Below are 8701 nucleotides of genomic sequence, written 5' to 3' on the forward strand. Positions count from 1 at the left end.
GGTCACATCTTCCTGCTGCTCACCAATGAGCTCCGTCAGAGTATGTCAAATCCCTGACTCCGCAAAGAATAGAAGAATGTTCTTTTTTCTTTTGGATGCTGAAACCTGTGTCAAGAAAGACATGTTATTAATCGCTAATAAGAAAACCTAGTCAACAAGGTGAAAGTAAAGAAAATATGAACAAAAATCAATAAGTTGTCTTATTATTAGTAATAGTTTGCTTTTTCCCTGACCCCCTTCAACTCCTGGCACATCATTCTTTCTTTTTTTGTTTCACTATTTGCTGAAATGGGGTCTCACTGTGTTGCCCACGTTGGCTTCCAGCTTGTGGTCCTCTGGACTTAGCCTTCAGAGTTAGCTGGGATTACAGGCGTGCACCATGCACGTCTCTTTTAGAAGCAGAGATGATGACAATGTGGGGAGCACAAGAAAGGTTACATTAAAGCCTCTTTCCTTTTTTTCTCTATGGGAAGTAAGCTTTTTATGTTTCCTTCTGTGACAGCCCCATAGGTTCTACAGAGATACCACTGACTTCCCTGACCGGCTTCCTCAGCATTTTTCACTGCAAGAACATTTCTGGATCTGTACTGGGAAGAATTTATCTTTTGCTCCAGCTCTGCCAGAAAGACTATTTTTCCCTTGGTCACCTTGATGGTCCATTCATGGGTTTTAACCAGAGCTTCATGGTAAATGGTCACTATCTGGGGCCCTAGGCGTCCCATCAGGGCAGGCTGGAGACTCCATCTGTATCCTTCACGGTGGACGGAAGCCCACCAAGACCTAGGAGGTAGTGATTGTCTCCAGGTGTGGCCAGGGACTCTCCTTACTTCTAGATGGCTCAGGACACACCATGCTGACTGTTGGCTCCCAGCCATGTTCTGTCCTGCTGGGTAGTAGGGGATAAAGTTGATGGTGGCGTTTTTTCTTTATGAGAGTGCTTCTGATCTTATCTGCATCCTGTCTGTAAGGAGGCTAATGGAACTATGTGGGCAAGCAAACCACCAAGTTTCAGCAGGCCGGCTGGCAAATCCTTTCCTTCGTGGGAATCCAAATAGGAGAAGCCCGTGCTTTGTGGTAATACTGTCAGCCATCACAGTTTCTGGAAATGGTTGATGACTGGATCATTGTCTACCTGGAGGATATTTAAAGAGGATTTGTACTGTTCAAATAATGTTTGCTATCAGTGACTTGGTTGCGATTATTCATGGTACATTGATCACTTTTGTTGATTTTATGAAGCAGAAAGAGCATAACAAAGACATCCAACTAAATGAATATGAACGCAGAAATATTGGACAGCAAGTAAATCCTATAAGAGAGACTTTAGTAATGGTAAGTGGAAGGGCCTATACTTTAGGTACACACACACACATGCGCACACACACACACACACACACACACACGCACGCACACACTCTGTCTTAATTTGTTCTTTTCCCTCAGACACAGATGTGTTGTTTTAGAAGCCTGGATTGTAGTGTAGCATCAACTGTGGACAAGGCTGTGTAGAAGGCGGGGCGCTGCTGCCAGAGAAGAGGCTGAACTCAAAGCTGGTCAGGTCACTTAGCAGTATTCAGAGAGGTTAGAGGTGCAGAGCGCCTCCGGCTACACAACAAGCCAGATAGGGATCTGCAGACTGGGAACCCTTGCTAGGGTGGGAGCAGGTTGCAGGCAGAGCCTGGGGCAGTTCCTGTGCTGATGGCTGCCTGCTGTCTACCTGCTGCAAGGGCCTTAGGCTAGGTAGGGAGGGAGAGGTCAAAGGCCAGGCCAGGGGGCCAGGTGTGGACAAACGTAAATACAGCGAGAAAGCTAAAGGAGAGAGGACTCAGGAATTTGAGCAGAAGTCACGATGAAGTTAGTATCAGAATGAGTTTGCCAAAGTCAAAATTTGATCTTAGGCTGCAGTGATAGAATTCAATAGAACCATGAGTCTGGGTTGGAAATCACCAGGAGACAGAGTCCAGTCCTGGGCTTAGGAAGGATCATTGCTCTCCCACAAGAGAGGCTTTATTTACCAAATATTTGCTGAACATCTAGTAAGTGCTAGATATGTTCCGAGACACTGGGGATTTAGCCACAAACAAGATACAGCTCAGGTTCCCAGTAAGCTGTTCAGTTGTGGGGAGGACAGGAAGCTATGTCATAGTGCGTAAGTTAAAAACATAATTTTCTAGAGGACTATGTCATATGGGTAACGACATAGGATGACGTGCTAGAATGTGACTTTCTGGTGGGAGTGGGTGTGGTATCTACTTATTTAGGGGCACAAAAAGTTCTCTTTGAAGAACTCAGACCAGAAGGATGAGTAAAAAGCGAACATAGAAAGATCCCAGAAGATCATTCGGGCGTAGGTAGGGAGGTAGAGAAGGTAGAGAGGAGAGCAGAGGAGAGGAGGAGGACAGTGTGTCTGTGCTGCGGTGGCCAGCGTGGGGTGCTCTACTGGGGAGCAGCAGGGGCTTTGGTGGTGAGCATGCCAGCCAGGGGATGGGGCACCGCGATCCAGTTCACCTCATTTTATTTTAGAAACACATATACTTTTATTTAAAAAGAAACACTTTTATTAAAGTAACACTATGTGCTAAGCACCATACTAAGTCTTTTACAAATATGAATTCATCAACTATCATGAAAACGACAGTGCTAACTAAATGTTAAACTGCACTGTACAGCTGGAAATGCTGTGACAGCCATTATTTTATTTGGAACATACAAAGATCATGTTAAGTGGGGTTTTGGGGGCCATGGGTGGTACTGCGCATTGCACCTGGGGCCTTTATGTTGAGGTACATCTCAAGGCTGCTTGTTTATCTATTTATTTTCTTTTTACAGACACAGGGCATTGTTAAGTCACTAAGTTGCCGAATCTGTGATGCTCCTGCCTCTGCCTCCCAGGGGACTGAACTTCCAGGGGTGCATCCTCATGCCTGGCTACGGAGGGCTCGGTTTTAAAATAGTGACATTGCAGACTCTGCATGTGAAACACAGAGAGCACTAAGTCATCTTTCCTCCTGCGCTGCTTTCGTTCTTGGTGTCACATGCCACTTGAATAAATACTGAAGGACACAGACTACTTAACCTTGAAAAGGTCGTGTTAAAGGAGGTGCAGCTCCTCTTTGTCATTGAGATGCAGCAGTATGACCACACCCACGCGTTTCAGAAGCAGGGCTAGTAAGTGCCTCTCCTCGCCACTTGTGGGGCGCAGTGACCTCTCTCACCTGCTCTGAGATCAGAGGGGTCTGTTTTGTCCCCTGCGTAGAATCTAGTACTTGCAGAGTTATAATTTTTTAGTTGTTGCCATTCCTTTGTGTAATCAAAATCTCAAGATAACTGGAAAAGTGTTTCAAATCTGTCCATTTGTGTGCCTTCAGCTAGGGAGGGAGGAAGGAGTGCAGTCTTGTAGCAAGCAGGATGCTGCTGGCATTGATCCATTTAATTCACAGACAGGTCGTAGGGCACCTCTCCTGGCAAGCGCTGTGCTGGGTGGAGCGAGGGAAAGGACACATGCCTCAGTGTGCTCCTGTGTGCAGCATGTGCTCCACTATTGTTATCAATTTCTGGCCTCAGATTGAGTCCTTCATCCCTCTTAGAACTGTGGAACCTGAGTAGACCAAACACTGATGATGCAACTAGGGGGATTTTAGACTCAGGCCAGAAGAATGGGAGAAGTGTAGGTAAACTGCAAATCAAATGCAACCTACTGGAGTCTGAGAGGCTGTAATTAGGGGGCAAAAGACATGAGGGTTAGGGATAGGCCAATAAAAGGAAGGAATAGTCACGTCTTTTCTGGGGATGGGTGGAGATTTTCTGGGAATTTGGGTCCGGGCTTCTTCTTGCTCCATTTGTGGTTCTTTTCAGTCATCGTCATGGCAACTGTCAACTCTCAGGCTGCTGGGGGTGTGTGCTACTCAGCATGAAGAGAGCCCTGCAAGGCAGGTGGCAGCTTGCTTGTGGTCACTCTGCAGCCACCTCAGACCCACCCAGTGTAGTTGAAGAGGGGCTTCAGGTTTGGGGCACCCCATCCTCAGGGATAAGCATGATGAAGGTGCAGGAGAAGTGCAGGCAGGTCACCCAGGCAGGGCAGGATCTGGGCAGGGTGGCAGTTGGGGAGGCCCACAGCAAGCAAGACCCAACCAATCATCTCAGCAATTCCAAGTTGTATTCACTGCTGGACACGTGAAGTGATGTGTTCTGGGCTGCACTGCTGCATATGATCTCTACTGATCCTGACTGGCATAAAACAACCAGCCATTTATTTTGCTCACAAATCCGCCTCTTGGGTGGGGCTGGTGGCACTGGCTTATCTCTGTTCCACATGGCCCCTGCCAAGGTGACTGAGGATCCATTCTTAAGCTTGCTGTCATATTTGATAATAGTTGTCATTTGGGAGCCCAGCCGGGGGTCCCGTTTCTTCTCCCCTTGAGCATCTCCTTGGGACTGCTTCCGCTTCCACACAGCATGGTAGCTCAGTTCTAAGCAGCTGCTGGTCTTTCTCGTGTCTGGGCCTAGAAGTGAATGGTGTCCATTCCGCTATGTTCCACTGGCTGAGGAGATGGGAGCCTGCCTAGATTCAAAGCAAGTGAGGCCGAGAGTGAGCATAAGTCCAATTCTACGCCAGGAATGTGAAAACAAATACAACTAGTGGCCATCTTTGATTTAATGTGAGCTGCTATTTCTTAAGCTTCTCTCATTAGGTATCTTGCCCTAAAGGACTTCTACTTTTGGGCATAAATTTTTCCTACAATGAGGCTGTAGCAAGAGCAGTTTCTAGTAGGTGCTGGATTAGCTATGAGTCTATGATCTGGCTGCTTTCTGAGGATTATTAATGAACACATTCTCACATTTCTCCCTCAATTATATATTTTCTTTAAAAATCTTTATTATTAACTAAGAGTAAAAAGGCACGATGTTGGATAGAAATCTTTATGTAAAATTAAACATGAATTCTGTGTATTTAGAATTTGTAAGATCAGTAGGTCTTCAAGCTGTGCTCTGGGATCAGGTTCCGAATCCATGCAGTGTTTACATAATCGTGATATCTTATAATATGTAAAATCAGCTTCATGTCCAGAGCCCTTCGAAGTGTATCGTTTGACTGTCAGCGAGAGTTGGAGACATAATAAGAGAAGTGGGCTCGCTTTCCTTCGCTGCCAGCCGATGAGGGGCTGAGCTGGCTTTCCTACCCTTCAGCTTGGCGCAAACCGCTCCTGGGGAAAGGTAGGAAACGAGGATGGAATTCCACACCATCTCTTGCTCTCCTTGGATCATTGATTAGGTAATAGACTGTTCCAGGATTCAGTTTTTACAACAATAAAATGAAGATAATAGTAGCTGGAAAGTTACTTTGCAAGACTTAACAAACTACCTTGGGTGAATCAGCTGTGCATACAAGTACTCAGTGAGAGGAACTTGTTTCCTTTATACCAAGCTGTGGCCAATTTCTATCTTTGTTGTCTTAAGGCAAAGTCATCGAGAAAACAACACAGTGTAACGGCCGCGTATCCTCACTGGTCTCTTTTCTCTTTCCTACAACTATTCATTAAGTGGGGCTAAACCATGGTATTTCTGATTAAATAAAATACGCGCATGCATTCACATGTACATCTGTGCTCACACGGAGACGTGTGCACCTGTATGCGGATCTGTGTCCTCACACACATCATACCATTTCTGTCCCATTCCTTCTATTAGTGAGACAAAAGGTTAGCTCATAAGCTTTCACTAAGTACTTCAAACAAATCTGAGCACAAGCAGGATTTTGAGACAGGTACAGACAGTTTCTTCGCTGTAGCAGATGGTCTATAGTTCCTTTCTCTCCCTGGTGTCCTTGACTGTCCCCCTTGTCATCAGTTCTGTCCACGGGAAGGTACAGATAGGCAGTTCCCTCCAAGCGCAGCCTCAAGCCCTGCAGGTCCTTTCCACGTGTTCTGTGGAGCAGCCCTCCCTGTCCCTTCTGGAAGGTTTGTTTATTCCTTGGCTGGATTCCATTTGTGCCTAGCAGATCTGGAGAGACAGAGGAAGATTTCCTCAGATGACTGGAGCAGAGAGCTGATGAAGGGCAGGCTCCGGGGCTTTGCTACTGGGGCATCTGGCTGGAAAATCTGTGGATGAGTCAGTGCAGGCGGATGTTGCCTATTACAAAAATGTCCCCAGTCGCATATGCTAGCGAGCCCTGTTGATGGCATCGGATTAAAGGCGAACCTCTGTGAGAGAAGGCTACTTTTTATTGGTGTTTGAGGTATAGTGATCCAGAGACCTTCAAGAGGGATTTTTGGAAATAAGACATGCATCTTCGTACACCGTTTAATGTCAACATTCAGAGTTGCTCGTCTTCGATGACCCCCGTGTGCTTTATAAACTGATGTCATTGTAAAGATGTTATACTATCCACCTTTTTTAAGAATCATGGACAGAACTATCCTTAATATGAAATGAGATATAAAAAGTGGTTTCTTATACATGTGTCCTAAAGCAATCAGTGACATCCATGATTAATGAGTGCGTGGGTGACTCTTAGAATGTTAATTGTCATTCAGTGGTACAGAATCAAACCTGGGATTTTTCTTTTCCTCTCTCTCTCTGTCTTTTGTCTATATGTACCTCTGATCATCCAAATCTAAATAACACTTGCTATAGACACTTGACATAGTTTGTGCCCTCAGCAATTACAAGTGCCAAATATTTCAGTTTGCATAATCCAGCAGTGATTCAAAGTCATACTTAAGGCATGCAAAAAGGAAAGGAGACAGCACATGTGGCGATACATTAGTTTTGTTTTGTTTTATTTTTTGTGGTACCAGGGATCAAACTTGGGACCTCATCCTTGCCAGGCAGGTGCTTCTGCTGCTAAGCTATCCCTGCATAGTGACAGGGAAACACGGTGTATGGTCTGTGGAGCTGGACTGACCTGGGTGGGAATTCAGTGTTCCCATTTAATAACTGGGTACCTTGTGCAGTAAGTAAACCTGCTTCCTGTTCTTTACTATTGAGATAACTGCCCTTATCTCATCTCATCAGGTTCTTGGATGGCTGGTGAGATGACTCATGTGCAAGGAAAGGGAAACCTGGCACAGAAGGACATGAGCAACGCTGCTTGTTGGCAGTGTAAAAATGCTTGCGTCCATTATCCTTTTATAACTTGGAGAAGTTATTTAGTCTTTTGTTTATTTTTATAAGTTCCTATCTTATTTTCAGATTTGTTGTGTTTAGTATGTATGCATTATCACTTTTCATTGTTTTTAAAAGAGAATAAAAATAATAAAAAAATCAGAAATGATAGAGGATTTCACTAAGTAAAATGATAGAAATTCAACAATGGTTGTTATGCCACATATTGTTGTCTTCAAATTAGTTGTTCAGATTACCAGATATGACCATGCAAAATTGGTTAAAAATAATTAAAAGGAAGAAAAAAGAAAAAAATTAAGCATTAACTGTTGCTTTCAACAGACCAGCAGAATCAGCACACAAGCACACAAGCTAGCCTGTGTATATATGTGGATTTTCTTCTTTTCTCTCTCTCTCTCTCTCTCTCTCTCTCTCTCTCTCTCTTGTCCTTTTCCTCATCTAAGTGTTCCTTCCCTTCGCATAGTTTCTCTCCTTTCCGCAGTACCTATTGTACCTTTCAGATTTTATTTATTCTTTTAGGTTCTTCCGCAAGTGAGACAATATAATGTTTGTACACAAGGGTCTGATTTACTTCACTTAAGACTATGTTATCTCAGGGGATGGCGAGATGGCTCAGTGGTCTAAAGCACCTACTTGGAACAAGATTGGGAAAGCACAGGGACCGCGGTTCGATCCCCCAGCACCACATGCCAGCCAGCCCCGCCCCCCCCACAATAAATAAATAAATAAATGTTTAAAAAAATTAAAAAAAAAGACTATGTTATCTAGTCGCATCCATTTACTTATTAAAGCCTTGAGATTATCTTTTTTTTTAAATAGCTGAGTAATACTCCAAAGTATAAAATTACCACATCTTTTTTATCCATTCCTCCATTGATGTGCATTTGGGTTGTTGCCAAGATTTGGCTATGATGAATGGTGCTGCCATAAACATGGGTGCACATATATCACTGTGGGATGAGGTTTTTACCTTTGCATGTGTGGCTGAAGGTTTCAAGTTCCCTGTTATGTCCTGCAAGGCTGGGCTGTGTGTTGCTGCTCCCTGTGCTTTGCTCTGTGGCCCACCTACCCACCTGGTGCTTCGCCTCCTTCGAGTGCCTGACGCTGCTCCTTGATTGGGGGAACAAGCAATGGTATTTAGTGGCAACCAGGGATGATCAGAGAGTTGCTTCTCATGGGCATGAGACTGCTTCAAGGTTTTAAGAAAAGAGAACTCTTTCTTTACAGCTGTGCACTTCACTTGGTGGTTGAAAACTTTATTTCTCTGACTTTTAGACAGAAGATAAATTTATCACCACTAAGCTTTTAAAAAAAAATCAGTAAAATATTGTATTAGCTTCTTATTGTGACAAAATTCTCAGAACATTAACCTAAAGGAGAGAAGATTTGTTTAGGCTTCTGGTTTCAGAGATCTCAGTCCACAGCCAGCTAGCTGTCTCTCTTGTTTTAGATACATGGTGAGGTAGAAACATCATATTGGAAGGATGTGGCCAAACAAGACTCCTCATCTCATAGGAGCCAGAAAGCAGAGAGAGAGAGAGAGAGAGAGAGAGAGAGAGAGAGAGAGAGAGAGAGA

The sequence above is a fragment of the Octodon degus genome, unplaced genomic scaffold (assembly GCF_000260255.1).
Source record: "Octodon degus isolate 3935 unplaced genomic scaffold, OctDeg1.0 scaffold00003, whole genome shotgun sequence".
NCBI lineage: Eukaryota > Metazoa > Chordata > Mammalia > Rodentia > Octodontidae > Octodon > Octodon degus.